This window comes from Aotus nancymaae, unplaced genomic scaffold (assembly GCF_030222135.1).
Source record: "Aotus nancymaae isolate 86718 unplaced genomic scaffold, 86718_ANA_hifiasm-v0.15.2.pri h1tg000062l, whole genome shotgun sequence".
Lineage (NCBI taxonomy): Eukaryota > Metazoa > Chordata > Mammalia > Primates > Aotidae > Aotus > Aotus nancymaae.
In genome coordinates this window covers 26448185-26469215 of record NW_026988476.1, presented here as the reverse complement: position 1 = coordinate 26469215, position 21031 = coordinate 26448185, and positions in this window count along the sequence as shown.

The window sequence follows — 21031 nt, the reverse complement described above, 5'->3', positions numbered from 1 at the left end:
AACGTTTTGAGGCCAGACGTGATGGAAAACTTTGGCTTGACTAAGCTTCTTGGCTTGGAGGTTTTGTCTTAGCCACCTCTGAGGGATATCCATACTTGTTTAGCACACAGCAGCTACTTGGATGAATGAATAAATAAAAGCCTAAAGTGAACTCTCTGTTAAACCACCAGGTTAAATTTTTTTTTTTTTTTTTTTTGGTTATTTTGAAGAATGTAATCTTAAAGTGCGTCTTAAATTGACCTCTTGACCAATCTGCCACCATGAAACAAAGTGACAGCCAATAAAGGGTTTCAAATAGGCACATTTTTCATGGTTTTTAGAGTTTTCCTTTCTAGTAGATACATGGGGGGTAGTTAGAGATCTATGCGTTTGCACTGGGTTAGGACTAGAGTTCAATGTTATTTCTTTTCTCTTTGGTTTGTGGTCATGCCTTAATAGTCATTATTTCAAAGTCATAAAGACAGTTGAAGACATAGGTCATGGTATTGCTGATAGGAGGACAGTGTACTGGCTCCATGGTTCAGTCACTTTTGAATTCAGAGAGTGTTTGACTAGCAGACTTCTTAACAGATTTTCTAGAACCCTATTTCTATTACCACAAGTTAAATTGTCACCTGCTATACAAAGATCCACATTTAGTCACCCAGTTATATTTATCCAACGATAAAAAAATAAACTGTGACTATATGAGATCATTTTAAAATAAAAAAGTAATAAAACATTAAACTATCACTCCAGATTGTCTTTAACCATAGTAATTCATCATAAGGTTGCCTTACAAGGAAGGATTGCATGCATAGATGTTTAAGCAAAATTTAATGTAAACAAAATCACTTAAAATATTTTATAAAAGTCTGTAAACAATTCATCTCTAGTTTAATTTTTTTGCATTAACAAATCATATTCCCAAATCCAATTAAAGTCTTCTATTCACACAGTGGTCCTTAACCTTGGCTGCATATTAAAATCATCCAGGGAATATGAAAAATCCCAAAGTTTAGGCCAAACTCAAGAAATTCCATCAGAATCTCTGAGGGGTGGGACCTCAGCATCAGTATTTTCACCTTTCGTTGTAGGTAGGGAAGTTGATTGGGTCAACAGGTGTAAATTATTAACCAAGGGTGACAGATGTTCATTCAGAATAAAGGGACACCAGATGTTCACCAGGCATTCCTTTCCAAGAGCTATTATTTTCCATCTGAAACACATTTGCCTTCATCAGCTATTTCATGTCTCTTTCACCAAAGTCACCAAGAGGATTTAGTGCACTCAAAGTAGAGGGGCCTTTTTTTTTTTTTTTTTTTTTTTGAGGGCTTTTCTGAAAAGCTAAACCTGAGAGAAATGAATAGTTTCTTATCCTCTACAAAGAAGTCCCATTTAGCTCATTGATCTTCAGAAAGGTTTTTAAATAGCCAGGTGAAGTCTTAAGCAGGTGCCTTGTATTCTATGTTAGTCATTCCAAATGACCAGTCCAATCCAGCTGGTTTTCGTATTTCTCCTTGAGCTCAGACACTTTATCCCTAATCTGTCAGCACAGGAAATTGAGAGCAGGTATTTTATTTCATGCGAGAGGCAGGAAAAACACAGAGGTGGTGTGGCTCAGTGCTTTGAATATGTGTTAGTGGGACTGGAAAATTTTCCCTAGAACAAAGCTGTTCTATCTCTGGTGAGCAAGGCCACCTCACACAGAGACGAAAGACAGCATCCAATCCTCAGAATGCTTCTGTGTGAAAATGAATTAAGTCATATTTTTAGTAAAATTAGTAAAAAGCACATGTGATATAGCTTCTAAATATAAAATCATCCATGTTGCTGTTCAACTGCTTTGTTTAGTTTTCCCAGTCATATATGGCAGAACACACTATAAAACATTTTCCTTGACACCTCCATCCTGAAACAATTGTTTAAAACTGGATGTTTAAATTTGGGCAATTAGAATTATTAAATCACCATGAGCTGAACTATAGTGAATAGTATAGAAAGGTGAGAACGTGGCTAATCAAAGCCCTCTTCAACTCAGTAGGGATCTGCTGACAACCTAATGTGTACCAGGCATGTGTGTGGAATGAAAGGGTTTATCTTTCAGCTGCAGCATTCCTCTGTTATGCTCAGAGGGATAATTTCAAAGTGATGATGAACCTCTATGTTTCACGGTTTTTGTTTTCATGGGTGTCCAACAATTTCCCTTTTCTGAAAACAGATTCTGCTACAGACACCCCTCAAAGACTCCAAGGTATATCTGTTCTTTTAAACAGTTCTTATATTGCTCAAGTATCTATCAGACTTTTCCTCATGGGACAATCCAAAATTTTCACCTCTCTGGTTTTCTTTGTTTAAAGAAGTTAACATTGCCATGATACTTGGTTGTTATATCCTTTTCTCTAGCTTGCAATAGACAAAGACTCCCTGGCATTACCCCTATTTCAAAGAGGTCATATTTTCAATTTTGTAAATTTTCCAAATGAATATAATATAAAATACTTATTTTAAAAAGATGCTAGCTCTCTGAGAACCCATCATAATTTTCCTAACATAGCCTTAACACAAAATATGTTAGGGCAAAATAAATATCTATTAAAATCTTTCAGGGGCTGGGCGCAGTGGTTCATGCCTGTAATCCCAGCACTTTGGGAGGCCAAGGTGGGAAGATCACTTGAGGTCAGGAGATTGAGACCAGCCTGACCAATATGGTGAAACCCTGTCTCTACTAAAAATACAAAAATCAGCCAGATGTGGTGGCACGCTCCTGTAATCCCAGCTACTCAGGAGGCTGAGGCAGGAGAATCGCTTTAACCCAGGAGGTAGAGGCTGCACTGAGCCAAGATCATGACACTGCATTGCAGCCTGGGTGAGTGAGACTCCATCTCAAAATAAAAAATAAAAAATACGGCCAGGAGCAGTGGCTCATACCTGTAATCCAGCACTTTGGGAGGCCGAGGTGGGCAGATCATGAGGTCAAGAGATCAAGACCATCCTGGCCAACATGGTGAAACCCCGTCTCTATAAAAAAAATAATAATAATAAAAATAAAAAATAAAATCTTTCAGAAAATGACCTTCAAAGCAGTCAATAAGCATTTATTGAGTATTGTAGGAGATCCTAAGATTGAAATACAATTTCTTTGCAACTAGGGTCTTATAATTTTATTGGAGAACCAAAATATAAAGATATGTACATGTGTGTGTGTGTGTGTATTTTTTTTTTTTTTTTTGAGACAGAGTCTCACTTTGTTGCCCAGGCTGGAGTGAAGTGGTATGATTTCAGCTCACTGCAACCTCTATCTCTACCTCCCAGGCTCAGCTAATCTTCCCACCTCAGCCTCTCCAGTCGCTGGGATTACAGACATGTGCCACTACGCCTGGCTATTTTTTGTATTTTTTTGTAGACAATTATTAGCATGTTTTTGCCATGTTGGCCAGGTTGGTCTGGAACTCTTGGTCTCAAGTGATCTGCCCGCCTCGGCCTCCCAAAGTGCTGGGAATACAGACATTAGCCACCATGCCTGGCCTGTATGTATATATTTTAAAGGAATAAGATAGCAACAAAAATATGTATATATTTTATATATATTTAAAAGTATTAAGATAGCAACAAAATGTAATTTTAATGGGATTTCCAGGGAAGGGGAGGGTGAGAGGAAAGAAGAGAGGGCAGAGAGAGGCAAAGTTTGGGGTGGGTGTCCGCCTGCATGGAGGAACTTAGAGTCTTCTTGAAGTCATCTACTTTGCAGGGGGAGGGTCTTAATAATGATAATGCTAATAATAACAATAATAGCTAATGTCTATTGAGTGTCTGTACCCTGCAAGTCCTGACATTAAACGGTTGTTCACTTACTGTTCACTTAGAATGTTCACATGAAAAATATTTATTAATCTTTACCATGGTGCTGGGATACAGAAGAAAGAGTGGATAGAAGATAGCTATGCAAATAAACAAAGAAAGAAAGATATAATAGAAGTAGGCACTGAGTGTGGCCATGCATTTCCTCTTAACTGGCAACACGCGTCTTGCATTTTTAGGCAAAACTAGAACTCAGGGTCGGACATCTCACTGATACTCAGAGGCTGTAATGAGAATTTCTGTGGGATGTGGCTTTCAGTGCAGTATTAACTGTGGTCAAAAGATGGCAGTGAGGTTCAGCTAGCTCTTCAGAAACCACTTCTCAAAAGTGAGGGGAGAAGGGAATAACAATCATATCTTTTACAGGTTAACCGGCAGGTGGGGGTAAGATTGTCTTGCCGCTTACACATGACATTTTTTTCCAGTTGTATCTCACAATATTTATTAAATATTAAAAGTATCACAAGTTCCATGTGCCAGGTTATAAAATTCAAATTATATTTATTCATTCACTTGTTAATTTACAAATGTAAATATTCATTAATTTCCCAAATGCTTTGGTACCTGCTAGGCACTAGCAGTACACTGAGAGCTGATGATACTTGTCGACCAGAACAGACACAGTTCCGGCTCTCATTGAACACAGGGCCTAGAGTGGGAATGACGTTAAAAAGATAAATATAGAAATGAACTTGTAATTATTCACAGAATGTAATTACCTGTGGTAATTCTATTGGATTTTTCAGTTTTCTAGAACTTGAGAGTAACAGAAAATACTCGAGCATTTATTTTTCAATTGCTTGACTAATTCTTCGAGTGCCTAGAGCAGTGCCTGGCACAAAGCAGGTGCTTGGTAAAGAGCTGTTAAGTGAGTGAAGGAGTGTAATTACAAATCTGAGACACATATGTCCAGAGCATGACTTGATCCAAGTTTCTAATGAAGGAGCATGACCTGGGTCTGGGAAGGTGATGTAGGTCTGAAGGAGAAGTAGGAGGCAACTAGGTGTCTGTGTACATGTGAGTTTTGGAGGTGGGGAGTCTCCGGGCATAGAGAGGACCATAGGTAAAGGCCCTGTGATGTAGTGGTTGTGGGGTAGGGAGGGGGTCAAGAGGAGGCATGGGAACACAACTTGCTACAGGGAACTAAAAGACCACTGCAGCTTCAGCACAGGGAGTCAGGGGGCCGAACAGTGATGTAAACACAGACTTTGGTGTAAAGAATGAGTCGGAGAGGGATGACAGTGGATTTGGGTAGAACAGACAGGAAGTTATTGCAGTCCAGGTGAGAGATAATGGTGGCTTAGACTGGGGGGGTGGGCTAATGGAGTGGGAAGTTGTCAAAGTCACCGGAAGGGAGCACATAGTAACGTATAGAGTGTGAAGGAGAGAGGAGCTCCGATGATTACTGACTTGAGCAATGGGGTGTGGTAGAAAGGAAATTCTGGAGGAAAACCAATTTGGGGGAGGAGGGAAGATCCTAAGTCCTGTCTGGAACATTCTGAGAATTTGAGACATCCTAGTAGAAATATTAAGTACATACTTAGATTGAAGGGATAGAGTCCAGAGAGGTCTGGGGTAGAAATGGATTTTGGAGCCATTGGCATGTAGATGAAATTTGAAAAGAAAAGGCCTGGTTGAATCCACATATGAAGAGAGTACAGGAAAAGAAATGGGGACTAAGACTAGCCTTGGGGAACTCTCACATTGACTGCCTGGTGGAGAAAGATGGCTGCAGACAAAACAGAAGTAGCCAGAGAAGGAAGGAGGGGAGCCAGGAAAGAGTGTGTAAGTGCAATGGACAGAACTCTCTAGATGCGGGAAGACCTTTCTTGTGTTCTGAGCAAGGGCAGCATCTCCATCCTCCACCACAGTCCTTCCATCCAGCCTGTTCATTCATTCATTCATCCATCCATCCATTTAACTGTGGCCCTTGCTAGCTCCGACACAAATGTCCTTGGCTCTTGATAGAGCTAGTCCCAGGAAAATAACATCTTTTGAGTCACCAAAGCCATAGATCATGGCAAATAGGAGCAAGGAATAATGGCATGGACATCAACTACAGTTAGTTACTGAAAGAAATTAATGGAAGAATTTATTTACGGTTCCAAAGAAAAAGGCCACTGGACTAAGTTAGGAAACCAGAGATCCAGTCTGAGCTCCCCCACTGGCCTGCTGTGCCAGTGTGGGGATTTCTCTGACTATGCCTCATTTCAGTGTTACCATCATTAAGTTTCAGAGCAGGAGACTGTGGTGGGTGGGTGGGAAAAGAGAAGGAAGAAAGGAAGGGAAAATAATACACACTCTGCATGCATAATAAGCTACTTACAAAGATCTTATGAGATCAAATGTCTAAAAGTGCCTTGAAAAACATATAACATCAGATACTTTTTTATATGATATAAGAATTTTAAAAATACTCCCATAAAAATGGAACCATGCAATTTATAAATCTGGAGAGTTTCCAGGCTTTTATTCCTAAAAAGCTGTGTGAATGCCTTTTATCTCTTTCTATCCTGCTGTTAGCACCATATCCTTTTTTAACTAAAAATAAAAATAAAAAAACAAAGAAAAAACATCTAAAATCTGTTATTGATGCAAGGAAAAGGATAAATACAGATTTTTAACAATACAGATTCAGGACCACCCAAGCTAATGGATTCCAGGCCAAACAGCAAAAACAAAGGGATTATCGCTAAATCCTCAAATCTGTTTTAAAAGCTGGGGAGGATAAGTCATGGAAAGATGGCTGGCCAGAGGCACAAGGCACCAGCCCCTCGACCAAGACCAAAACAGCAAGAAGATAACCACACCTCAAACGGTGCTTGAAGAGAGAACCCTGGAATTGAGCAAGAAAATGACAGAGCACTTCTGAGGCTTGGAGGGAGAGGGGAGCGAAGCATCCTGGAGCCAGGAGAAATTCCCAATGGCAGGTGAAAGATAAGTGAGAGGTCCAAAGTGGTCCAGATTCCCATAGTGAATTCCTGCAATCCTGGCCATGGGAAAGGCCTTAGGCCTTCGTGGGCCCTGACACTAGTATGGGAACTGCTTGGAGGCCATATAACGGCATTGTTCTGGAGAGGGATTTGGAGCTGTGTCCCAATTCCCCTCCCCTACCCAAGCAAATGCAACAGTAATATTTTGAGAGCCCAGCCCTCTCCAAACTACATTTTGTTCTGGCTGCCAACAGCCCCTGTATCTCCACATTCCAGAGCCGCACTGTCATCCCTCACGGCCACCTGAGACTACAGTACTGCAACTGTGGTGAGTCCGGGTAGTGCAGCCCGTACCCACAGCTGGTCAACACAGTGTCCTACCCCCCAGGGAATGGGTGCAGTGCACCAGGGAGGCTGCCCCTTGGACCAAGGGAGCCAAAGTGTGTGCTCCCCAGAGCCTGAGAGCCTCCTACCCTAGGCTGCAGCCCTGACACCAACCCTAGCCCCTCCAGCAGAAGGGCCATCACACTTCTGCACAAGCCTTCAGGGTGCCTGGGGAATGGCCTGTCCCAACTGCTACCACCAGCACCCACACACCTGCCATCTGAGGTCCTGGGGATAGGCTCACCTGCTGCTGCTACTGGAGCTTGCACACAATGTCCAGGGACAGGCCCATCCCACCCACTGCTGCACCCTGGACCATGCTCACTCAGCCTGCTGCTGCTGCTGCCAGCTCCCATCCCGGGACCTGATGACCGATCTGCTCAGCCTGCTGCCACCACTGCTGGCACCCATGAGAGCCACTCAGTGGCCTGAAGGTTAGCCCCCTGCTGCTGCTGCTGTTCATGCCATATGCATGTCCTCCAGGCACCTAAGAACACCCCTTCCCAGCCTGCCACTGCTATCACCTGCACTAAGCAAGCCACTTAGAGGCACGAGGATGTGCCTGCCTGGACCTGTCACAGCCAGTGCCAGCATACACCACCTGGGGCCCCAAGGACTGGCACATCAGGCCGCCACTGCCACCACTGGTTCCTAAAGACTGGCCCATCCCCAGCAAAGCCTTGCCTCAGGCTCCACTGCGGCCTAAACCACTGAGAAAATCACAGAAGCCACTGAGGCTGATTACAGCCAAGGAAATCATACAGAGACTACGATATTGCATCCACCCAGAATCAAAGCCAAAACACCCTGCCCGACCAACCTTGTAGAAAACATTTTCCCCATGAAAGCCTATCCGTAAAATTAGGAGCAGTGCTGTTACACCAGATGTGCAGATGCCACCCTAAGGAAACAAGCAGCATGAAAAAGCAAGGAAACATGACACCTCCAAAAGAACACAATAATTTTCTAGAGCAGATCTTACAGAGAAGGAATCCATGAAATCCTTGAAAAAGAATTCCAAATATTGATATTAATACCATTCAGGACATAGGCATAGGCAAGGACTTCATGACTAAAACACCAAAAGCAATGGCAACGAAAGCCAAAATTGACAAATGGGATCTAATTAAACGTAAGAGCTTCTGCACAGCAAAAGAAACTATCATTAGAGTGAACCAGCAACCAACAGAATAGGGAAACATTTTTGCAATCTAGCCATCTGACAAAGGGCTAATACCCAGAATCTACAAAGAACTAAAGCAGATTTACAAGAAAAACAAACAAACCCATTCAAACGTGGGCGAAGGACATGAACAGATACTTTTCAAGAGAAGACATTTATGAGACCAACAAACATATGAAAAAACGCTCATCATCACTGGTCATTAGAGAAATGCAAATCAAAACTACATTGAGATACCATCTCACACCAGTTAGAATGGTGATCATTAAAAAATCTGGAGACAACGGATGCTGGAGGGGATATGGACATATAGGAACACTTTGACACTGTTGGTGGGAGTGTAAATTAGTTCAACCATTGTGGAAGATAGTGTGGCGATTCCTCAAGGATCTAGAAATAGAAATTCCCTTTGACCCAGCAATCCCATTACTGGGCATATACCCAAAGGATTATAAACTGTTCTTTTATAAAGACACATGCACACGCATGTTCATTGCGGCACTGTTTACAATAGCAAAGACCTGGAACTGACCCAAATGCCCATCAATGATAGACTGGACAAGGAAAATGTGGCACATATACACTATGTAATACTATGCAGCCATAAAAAGCAATGAGTTCATGCCCTTTGTAGGGAAATGGATGAATCTGGAAACCATCATTCTCAGAAACTGGCACAAGAACAGAAAACCAAACACCGCATGTTCTCACTCATAGGGGGCTGTTCAACAATGAGAACACATGGGAGGGGAACATCACACACTGAGATATGTTGGGGGTTGAGGGGCTAGGGGAGGGACAGCAGGGGGCAGCGAGGTTGGGGAGGGCTAACACTGGGAGAAATGCCTGATGTAGGTGATGGGGGGATGGAGACAGCAAACCACCATGGCATATGTGTTGTACCTATGCAACAATCCTGCAAGATCTGCACATGTACCCCAGAACTTAAAGTACAATAAAAAAAAAAAAAGAAAGAAACTCAATGAGCTATGATAAACATTAGGTATGAGAGGAGAGGCTTTAGTGGCTAACTAGAGGCACCAGGCACTGGCCTCCTCCACAAACAAGAAATAAAATGGCAAGTAAGTAATTACTCTTTCAATAGATCATCTGAGAGAGAACGTTGGAATTCAACAGAGAAGTGACAGGACGCACCTAAGGCGAGGAAGGAGAGGGAAGGGAGGCAGCCTGCTCCACTAGGATCAGCTAGGAGCCCAGAGAGTTACCGAGGGTGAGGAAAGGGTAAGAGGCATCCTCAGTGGTCCACCTCGCTACTGCCAACTCCTACAATCTTAGTCAAGGAAGAGCCCCGCCACCCACCCTCACTGCCCTGACACTAACACAGGGAACTAGCTGCCTGCAGATGGGGCTATGGCATTGGTCCAGAAAGGGAGCTCATGCTGGCTCCCACATACCATCCAAGACCTAAGCAAAAAAAAGCATGGTGCTATTTTGAGACCCCAGCTCTCACCAGACTATATCCTGCCCTGGGGCCCAAGAGGCTTGCACCTCCCCATCCCTGCAGTTTCAGTGACACCCATGCCTGCAGCAGCTGCAGTTGCTGGCTGCTGCAATGGGGGCTAACGCAAAAGCCACTGATAGCAACCTCAGCACCCCTGGCAGTAAGGCTGTCACATATTTGCAAGTGCCCTGAGGACAGAGTCCCCCATGGACAGCCACTGCTGCCAAGTGCCTAAGCAAGTTCCACTGGCAGTGACCCCATCCCACCTTGGTTAAGTTTGCTTTTGTTGCTTGTGTTTTTGAGGTCTTAGCCATAAAATCTTTGCCTAGACCAACGTCCTAAAGTAGGTCTGCTGTTTTCTACTAGTAGTTTTATCATTTGAGATCTTACATTTAGGTCTTTAATCCAACTTTAATTGATTTTTATATATGATGAAAGATAGCGATCCAGTTTCGTTTTTCTGTATATAGCTGTCCAATTTCCCCAGTACGATTTACTGAATAGATTGTCTTTTCCCCAGTGCTTGCTCTTGGTGCTTTTGTCAAAAATCAGTTGGCTATAAATATGTGGATTTATTTCTGGGGTCCCTATTTTGTTCCATTGGACTATGTGTCTGTTTTTATACCAATACCTTGCTGTTTGGGTGACTATAGCCTTCTAATATATTTTAAAGTCAGGTTGATGCCTCCAGCTTTGTTCTACTTGCTCAAGATTGCTTTGGTTATTCAGACTCTTTATTGGTTCCATATGAAGTTTAGGATTTTTTTTCTATTTCTGTGAAAAATGACATTGCTATTTTGATATGAATTGCATTGAATCTGTAGATTGCTTTGGGTAGTGTGGTCATTTTAACAACATCACTTCTGATCCATGAGCATGGAATGTCTTTCCATTTCTTTGTGTCCTCTTCAATTTCTTTCATCAGTGTTTTGTAGTTCTCCTAATGCTGAGGTCTTTTACTTTGTTGATTAAATTTATTTCTAGTTATTTTCTTCTCCTTTTTTTTTTTCATCTCCTTCTTGAATTATAGATACTTTCTTTAATGTGGTTTTTGTAAATGGGATTGACTCCTTGATTTTTTTCAGCTAGTTTTTTATTGGTGTATAGAAATGCTACTGATTTTTGTATGTTGTATGTTGTTGCATCCTTGTCTGATTTGGTAACAGGGTAATGATGATCTTGTAGAATGAGTTAGGAAGAATACCTTTTCAGTTTTTTGAAATACTTCCAGGAGAATTGGTGTTAGGTCTTTTTCGTAAGTTTGGTAGAATTAGGCAGTAAGGCCATCCAATCCTGGGCTTTTCTTTGTTGGGAGACATTTTATCATTGATTCAATCTCATACTCATTATTGGTCTGTTCAACTTTTTTATTTCTTCCTGATTCAATTTTGGTAGGTGGTGTGTGTCCAGGAATGTATCTATTTTTCGGCAGGCTTTCCAGTTTATTAGTGTACAGTTGTTCATAATAGTCTCTGATGATCTTTTGTATTTCTTTGGTATCAGCTGTCATGTTTCCTTTTTAATTTCTAATTTCACTTATGTGGATTGTCTCTTTTTTCTTAGTCCGTTTAGCTAGTTGATTGTGGTTTTTTCAAAAAAACAATGTTTCATTGATCCTTTATATTATTATTTTAGTGTCTATTTTGTTTAATTCTGCTCTGGTCTATATTATTTTTCTTTCTACTAATTTTGAATTTGGCTTGTTCTCACCTTTCTAGTTTGTTGAGGTGCATTGTTTGATGGTTTATTTGAAATCTACTTTTTAAATATAGGTGTTTATTGCTATAAACTTCACTCTTAGCTTTGCTTTGGTTATATCCCTTAGGTTCAGTTACGTTGTGTTTTGATTTTCATATGTTTCAAGAAATGTTTTGATTTTCTCCCTTTCTTTCTTGATCCAATGGTCATTCCGGAGCATGTTGTTTAATATCCATGTATTTGTATGGTTTCCACAGTTCCTCTTGTTATTCATTTTTTTTCTAGTTTTATTCCATTGTGATCTGAGAAGCTACTTAATATTATTTCAATTTTTAAAAATCTGTTGAGACTTGTGTCCTAACATGTGATTTATCATGGAACATGTGTCATGTGTTGGTGAGAAGAATGTGTATTCTGCAGCTATTGGATGAAATGTTCTGTAAATAGCCGTTAGGTCTATTTGGTCTAAGTGCAGGTTAAATCCAATATTTCTTTGTTAATTTTCTGTCTAGATTATCTGTCTCATGCTGAGAGTGGGGTATTGAAGTCTCCAACTATTATTATATTGGAGTATTTCTCTCCCTTTAGATCTACTAGTATTTGCTGTACATATCTGCGTGCTCTGGCGTTGAGTGTATATATATTTAGAATTATTATATACTCTTGTTGAATTGATCTCTTTATCCTGTGTAATGACATTCTTCATCTCTTCTTACTATTTTTGACTTAACATCTGTTTTATCTGATATAAGTATAGGTAATCCTGTTTGTTTTTTGTTTCTATTTGCATGGTATATTTGTTTTCATCCATTTACTTTCAGTCTATATGTATCTTTACAGGTGAGGTGAGTTATTGTAGGCAGCATGTAGTTGGGTCATGTTATTATTATTTTTTAATCAATTTGGTCAGTCTATAGCTTCCAAATGAAAAGTTTAATCTGTTTACTTTCCAGGTTGTTATTGGTATGTGAGAGCTTATTCCTGTTGTCATTTTGTTAATTTTTTTTCAGTTATTTTCTATAACCTGTGTTCCCTTCCTTCTCTCTTATTATTTTTCATTGTAGTTTGGTGCCTCTATTCAGTCATCTTGAAGCATCCTCCACTGTACCTTATTTTATCATAGTAATCTGGTATTCTTTTTCTTAATAATCAGGTCCTCAAAACGTGCACCACTCATGCTCTCTGAATTAGCAAGAACATGCTAGACTTGCAAATTACCGAGACAGTCATAGCTTGGATTTGATAGTTTCCATCTACTTTTCATAACTATCTCACTTCAGATTGTAAAGGTTTATTTACACGTTCTCTAGAATCCTGTGATCATTCTTTTAATTAAGAACAACGAACTGAGTTCCCCTTTCATATAAATGTAGGGAATCCAGCATGCTTCCCCCATTTCTCAAGTTTCTTGGGAGTGTGATAGAGGGGAAGAAGGGTGATTTTTTCCAGTCCGCTCTCAGGCTGAATTCTTCCTCTTGGCTCCCACACAGATCTTGGTCTGGCCATCTCACCTTTTGTGGCTGCTCCATTCCCCAAATTACCATTTATGCAAGACTGTTGCTTAAGGTAACAGATTTCTACTGAAAGGTTGAAGGGACTGAGGCACTTATGGAGCAACAGGAAAAAATTCAAAATTAAATATTTGATGATTTTTCTTTAAGATTATTCACTCCATGGAAAGATCTGCCTCTGCAGTTTTAGGGCCTGTTCTTCCAATGGAAACATCACTCTTCTCTCACATTTTCTAAGTCCCTCAGAGACCCCAAACATCCTCCGTTTAGAGAAGCTAGGGGAAAATTGTCCAATTCTTTTTACATTATTACATAGACCAATTTATCTCTTTTCATTTTAGTATTTTCTCCCTGGTAAAAAATGCCCAGGGAAAGTTGCCTTGCGTGACCAGAATGAGCCATTAAATAATGAATTTCATCATGACCCTTTAAGGTGGAAGGAGTATTGATTCTTCCTCTACCCAATTTTAAATATAAAAAGTTTCTTTCCATTCTATTCAAACTTGAATTATTAACAGGACTCTAGTATTTGAGACCATACAGCATCACTCACAACTTTTTAAGTCTGAGTTCGTAACTCTTAGCAAACTGGCACTCTGGCTAACTTAGAAAAGTCATCTTAGGCAGACAGGACAGTGTCTTTGCGCTTTGTTTCATCTTCCCATGCATCTTCTCCCACTCCCACCCCACCCATTTTTCCCTCTGATAGTGAACTTAGAATGTCTTAGTTTAAAGCTTAGGCAAGCTGCAGGCGATTTAAAATCCATCTGGGCTTCGAGCATGTTGAAAAACAAGCAACATTTTTGTTTCACAGAAACTCATTTTTTGTTTTCTTACATTTACTGAGAAAACTGTAACTTCTAATCAGCATTATCAGTTGACCATTTGTGACTCGTGTTTGGGAGCTTTGAGAAGCCAATTGGTATTCAAGTATAATTTCCACAAGGTTAAAGACGTGACTCATACAAAAACAAAGTCAGTATACACTAAATTACTCATTTCATTAATGAGAGACCAGTAGGATAGTAAAACTGGTTCAAAGGAATGTGAGAGAAACAGATGTGTTTGTAGCTACTGAAAGACGTAACACTAGAATCAATTATAAAATTACACACAAAATTGGTTAATGTCATTCAGGACAATAAAACTTAGACCTCTGGGTTGTAATCCTTTTTACCAGGCAGAAATCATTTCTAGCTCTGTGGGCAAAATTCCTTTGTATTGCTATAAGAATCATTTGCAATGCTCTAAGTTTATTACAAACTTATATTAACAAATCAACCAAAAAGATCAAAGGTAGATATCATATTGTTACTCACATAATGGGTGGATTTGATCACTTGGTGGGCATTGCACAAGCAAGCAAGAAGGATTTAGCAAGGGCATTTTATGACTTGTAACAAGTAAGAAGAACACAGGAGATAATTCCCAAAGCACTGCCTCTCTGAGGCGGGGACTGGGTTAGGTTTTATAAGCATAGGGTAATGAGACATAATCTGATTGGATCTTGCAATGAGGTGATGCCAGGAGGCGTGATGTGACTGGATCCTATCATGGGGTGACACCATAATTCTATCTGATTGGATTCTGGATCCTGCCATGTGGTGTCCACTTCTAAATTCAGTTCCTGCTCTTCTGTCTGAGCACTTAGGGTCCCACTGTGAGTGCAGGATTGGTTCATCTGGGCGTGCTCAGGTCACATGATCTGAGGGTCCAGCTCACAACTGTGTTATATAAAAGTTGAATCAGATTGGTCTGGTGCAGCTACAAACAATATCCCTAGAGAATCAGGCAATCCTTAGGTGTGTCTATTAGACATTGCTCCAGTGTGACACAGAAAAGGTATGTAGCCATGCTTTATTTCCAAGTTTTCAATTTTTTTAATCTTAATATTAGAAGAACATCTGTGCTTTTTTCTCCAATTCTCTAGGTATACAAAATGTTTTGCTCAATAATGATTTATATAATAAAGTCTATTCTTAGAGAACAACATACTTAATGCACTTCTGAATTTTGGGGTTAGGTGCATTTATTTTATTCCCTATAATAAGGTATTTATATATATTTACAGAAAACTGACTAACACTGACCATGATTTCTGCATCATGACAGGTAGCATGACTGGACACTGGGTTAAAGGTATCATTATGATGCTTTAATCAAGGATACAAAGACTCAGTAACTTATTTCCTCTCCATTAACTTTGACATGTTCAACTAAAGTTATAAAACCATAAGAATAGTCAAGACTTAGTTCTTTCAGGTGATAGGCATTACTTTATATGTGTGAAAGGGAGGAAATTGTAAAACATACCAGTCTCCTGACTGCCTATCTTCTGACGGTCTGTTGAGCACTATACAGCAAATCCACAGTCCCGAATTAGCAAATGACTTCTATACTTGTGCATGTGAGCTGTGCCCACTTCAGTGACTGCCCAAATGCTTCCCAGCAGACCTCCTATGGATACTGCTCTGTGATATGGATGGGATGTTTCCACCAGTTCCTACTTATTGGCACCACAGGAAGGAGATTATTTTGAGATAAGGAAACATAGGCAAGAGTTAGCTGTGCTTTGGAAACATTTATGTAACAAATAATCTAAGTGTTCATCTGCAGCCTCCTAGCCTCAATAACAAGAGGAACTAACCTCTGTGCCAGTGTTCCAAATTCCAGCTCTAATCCTACAGAATTCCCACTGCTCTCCTTTGGCTGAGCTATTGTGGAAATTTTGCAGCTGTTGAGGAAACCAATCATAGTCAGAGAAAAGATGGCACTGAGCTACTGCATATCCAATACATGATGTCCACAATCACTAACAATAAGTAGAATAGGAAAAATCTGAACTCAGTATGATCATCTCTAACCTGGAATATTGATTAGTTTGTCATAAACCTCACAATCCAATCGGATTGTGAATTGGACCAGTAATCAGCAATATTTATAAATTTAAATTTATTCTTTTATTTCCCTTGCCTGTTCTTGTTGAGGAACAATATGGGGAAAAGGCCAAAGAATAAGTGGGGATGGGAGGAGGAGTAAATACTACTGAGTTTCATAAAACTGCATAATGTGTCTATTGACATGATGTGAAATACACTGACATCATGCAGGAAACACTACTTTTTTGTGTTTTTAAAATTGTGGTAAAATATACATAGCATAAAATTTACCATTTTAACCATTAGGTGTACAGTTCGATGGATGACATCATTTTTAATGATGTACAACCATTATCCCCAAACATCTCCAGAACCCTTTCATTATCCTAAACAAAAACTCTGTACCCATTAAACAATAACTATTTCCCCTTCCCTCAGTCCTTAACCATTATTTTACTTTCTGCCACTACGAATTTGTCTATTACAGGTACCTCCTAGAATCATACAATATTTGTCTTGTCTGGCTCATTTCACTTAGCGTAATGTTTTCAAAGTTCAACACTGCTTTTTTTTTTTAAACAAAATTACTTTCAATACTTTATTTTTAGTCTTGTAGAAAGAACAACTTAATAGTATCTTGTGACATGATTTAATATACCTCAAACTCAAAATCCCCAGTTTTGCCTTATAAAACAGCTGGCAGTTGGACTTCGATTACTTTTTTTTTTTAAGTCAGCTATTGGCTCTATAAAATATGAATGGGGGATAAAAAGCAGTAAGAATCTTTACCAAGTGATTCATCTCAGCTGAGTATGACTTGCAATTCAATAATGAAATGAAACCTACCCCTTGTACCTAGACTGAAAAAGACCAACAACCATATGTTCTGTTCATTGCTCCTTCCTGCGAGCCATGGAGAGACGGGGCCATGACTGATGCCACTTGTTAGAGGATAATGAAATGCAATTGGTGTCCAGCAGACCTAGCAGAAATACTCCTAGGCACAAGAAAAACATGCCAAGATGGTATTCTCCATTTTTCAAACTAAAACAGCTAACTGCCTCTCCACTTTGTGCCCAGAATGCTGCCTTTTTTTAGAGAGAAGTTCAAGCACTGACTTCCGTGTTCAATGAACCAGTGTACGTACAAACCAGCCAATCAGAGCTGCTTTCATCCCAGCTCCCTCCTCATCACGCAGTGTCTTAGATACTGAATGGGGGAGAGGGGAATGAATGAACCAGAACAATATAATGGGAAAATAAGATTACATATGATTACATAGTGACCCCCAACCTAGTTTCTCTTAGCTGTACTCCAACTACATTCAGTAGCTCCCAGGTGTACAGCAAAACTGTAACAAAATAGTAAATTCTTCTTTAGGATAAGACTCTCATAAGCCTCTCTAGTTGTATCCAAACTCATGTCATCAAATGAAAGCCTCAAACTATGTGATTCTTAAAACACAAATACACATGCAAGACCAAAATGAGATACAGTGAAGAGCATAAATTAGCAGCAGCTGCAGCCCAATTAAGCAAAGATTTCCACAAGGGAAAGCTTACTTGTAATTTACCTAAACAAAGCCTTTCTTTTTGTTGAGATTTGCTTATTATTTTCTCTTATTAAAATGACTACAAAGAGTAACCAAGAACATCATTATCACATCAAGAAAAAAAGTTCTTCCAGTCTAAATAATTTTTTGAAAGGATATTTTTAGTTGCATATTTGTGTTTGTAAAATTTAAAAAAACTGACAATTTAAAAAAATCAAAGATACATATGCACAGTTAAATGTGTCAAAGCTTATGATAAAACACAGTAATTTTCAAACTCAATTTAGTCATTTCACAACGTACACAATATCTCAAAGCAACATTGTTGTACACCATAAATATATATAATTTATTTGTAAATTTGAAAATAAATTTAGAAAACCCCAGTAATTTCTAGCTCCATTCCTCATCACCTTCTCAGAGGCCGCAACTTTCAAATCTTTTGGCTATTTCTTCTGGTACCCCTGTATTTGTAGATAATATGCTTCTACTGTGATTTCATGATTTATGCATTTTTACTGTATCTGTTGACTTTCTATGATAAAGATTTACCACTACTAATTTCCCTTCCCTCCACAATTCCAATAGCCATGGGAGGGGGTGGGTGAGGATAGAGACAGTATGTGGTCTTGCTCTACCACATATTGTGAAGTGCACATACATACACAATATAAATATATGTGATTGTGTATATTATAATATATATTATTATATAAAATGTATATTTAATAGAATTTAATAGAGTAATACTTTATTATATACATATATAATATGAATAAAGTATTATTTATTTTACTCTTGGTGTATATATACATATTTGGTTGAATGGGATAATCCTGGTACCTATTTTATAGGATTGCTGTGAGGGTCAAATGAGTGAATAGATATAAAGTGTTTAGAACCAGGCCTGGCACAAAGCAAGCACTATGTAGGAGCTTACTACCATTTTATTATGTAAATTTTTATATAAATATACATAATTATATTTAAATTATTTTATTTTAATAGCAAGCTCCTACATAGTGCTTGCTTTGTGCCAGGCATGGTTCTAAACACTTTATATCTATTCACTCATTTGACCCTCACAGCAATCCTATAAAATAGGTACCAGTATTATCCCCATTTTACAGATGAGAAAACTAAGGCACAGAGGGGTTAAGTAACTAGGAGATGTTGTAGGTCACTCAGTATCTCAACTGGATCTAAGATAATAGATGCGACAGCTCTTTGAAAAGTCAGAAGCAACAGACACTGGCCAAGGGAGAAAATGACAATGTGGATGGTGACAATGGTGATGACGCTTGGTCAGTAGAGACACACATATGCAAGTAAGAACCACAGAAAGAAGGGTGGACAAGAGCCAATCTGGGTTCTGCGGAGGCATGAAGCTTATGCAATGTGGGGTCCCAGTTTTTAAAAAAGTTCAAAATTATATACCAAAATGAATATTTATTTAGAGGGAGAAAATAAATCACAAGTTAAAAATCTAAAATTGTGACAAATGCGATAAACACTACAAAATAATACATCGACAGCCTGACATACCTCTCAAATTCTCTTTCCCATTATTGGCTGCATTTTCTTTAATCATCTCTTCATAGATCAACAATTGTATAGTATCATCTGCTAAAGAGAGCCTAGAAAACAAATTATTTCCTCCAGCGCAATAGATTAAAATGTGTTTTTGGCCAGGCGCGGTGGCTCACGCCTGTAATCCCAGCACTTCGGGAGGCCGAGGCGGGTGGATCACGAGGTCAAGATATCGAGACCATCCCGGTCAACATGGTGAAACCCCGTCTCTACTAAAAATACAAAAAATTAGCTGGGCATGGTGGCGCATGCCTGTAATCCCAGCTACTCAGGAGGCTGAGGCAGGAGAATTGCCTGAACCCAGGAGGCGGAGGTTGCGGTGAGCCGAGATCGCGCCATTGCACTCCAGCCTGGGTAAAAACAGCGAAACTCCGTCTCAAAAAAAAAAAAAAAAAAAAATGTGTTTTTAATACTAACAGTCTAGCACTTTATTTCAGTTTTAAAATTTGTTATTAGAAATAATGTGTGAATTTTAGGATGGCTTTTGAGTTTGGGAAAACCCTGAATACACAGATCTTTTGTAGTGAGCTGATGATTTCAGGGCATTTCCAGGTTTACTATTTTATGCCTGTTCTTCTGTACTCTTTGAATTAATGGCATTCATAAACCAGAGTCTGGGAAGGAACCCAAAGTGTGTAGCCCTCCAGCTTTCCAGCTCTGAGGGCACAGATCCCCAGGCTGCAAGCCTCTGACCTAATCCCCTCTGGCCTTCACTTCACAGCTCTGAAGGTTGCAGCTGTGTTTCTGGTGACAGAGTCTGCTGGTCTCCAGGAAGTGGCACCCTGCCCCCAAAAGCAGTTCGGATTTCATCCCCCAGGTTGAAGACTGAAGTGCAGCGACATGATGGCCCTGTGATCCAGGCCAATGTTGGCAGCACTGACAGTGGCACTGGAGGGGCAGGAGGCCCAGGCAGGCCCTAGAGTTAAAGCTGTGACTTATTCCAGGAAGGAGGCCAGGGCTTGATGGGCAAAGACTGAGCCGAATATGCTAATGAGAAGACCTGCTAGACTGTGCATGAGTTGAAAGGCAACTAAGCATTTCATCATTCAAGTCAAACACCCGAGACATTCCAGCAGAAATCTTCAGTTGAATAACTTTCATTACAAGCCATGGAAAGAGCAAAGTGAGAGAGCACTAGATTAGCAGTCAGGAGATCTGGGTTTCACTGCCTGTATTAGGCTAAAGCCAGCAAGCCATTTAATTCCCAGCCTATAATTCCTCTCAGTAAATGGAAATACTGAAATGGATCATCAGCTCAGTCCTTTTCAGGACCCTGGACTAACCAGACAAGAGTGTGAATGGGAATCCCCACCCCTCATGTCCTAATTACCCAAATAGGCAATTAGCTGAGAGGGAGCCCAGTCCTTGCCACTTTTCCTAGGTTCACTGTAGAGCAGCCAAGGTCAGGCACCAGCCTGGAAATTTAAAAAAGAATCCATGAGAGGGCACCATAAACCATTCTTCAAGAATAGGATATTTTCTATTGCCATCCTGCAGTTTTAGAAGTTCTACAAATTAATGAAAACCTTGGAGCCTGAAAAGTCAAAAAGAAAAGACAAGGTCTGGAAGAATTTACAAGCACCCTCTTCCAGTTTGAGGCTTCTGGAGTGTATTTTCAAGGATGAAGGCAGAAATAAAAGAGCTTCTAAATGTTTCCAAATGTTCTTCTCCTTCTCTCCTTTTTCTTTTTTAAAAATACCAATGTATAATATAAGAATGCTTGTCACTTCCTAAGTTGTATTTATTTAAGCATCTTAAAAGAACTTGTAGGCTTTTCCAGCTAGAATATTAGTAAATAAGCTCTTAGGCTACTGCTTCTCCAATTAGTAGAAAAAATGTTTTAATGATGCATAGTGATATGGCATAAAAAGTTAGAATACACACCACTGATTCAGTAAAGAAACTTCTCCTAAAATTTAGTAACTGGTGTACAAATCTGTTCAGGGAACCCTTTGACTTTCAAGAACAGCATCAAGAGTGCTCTAGTTTGTCAGTTGCT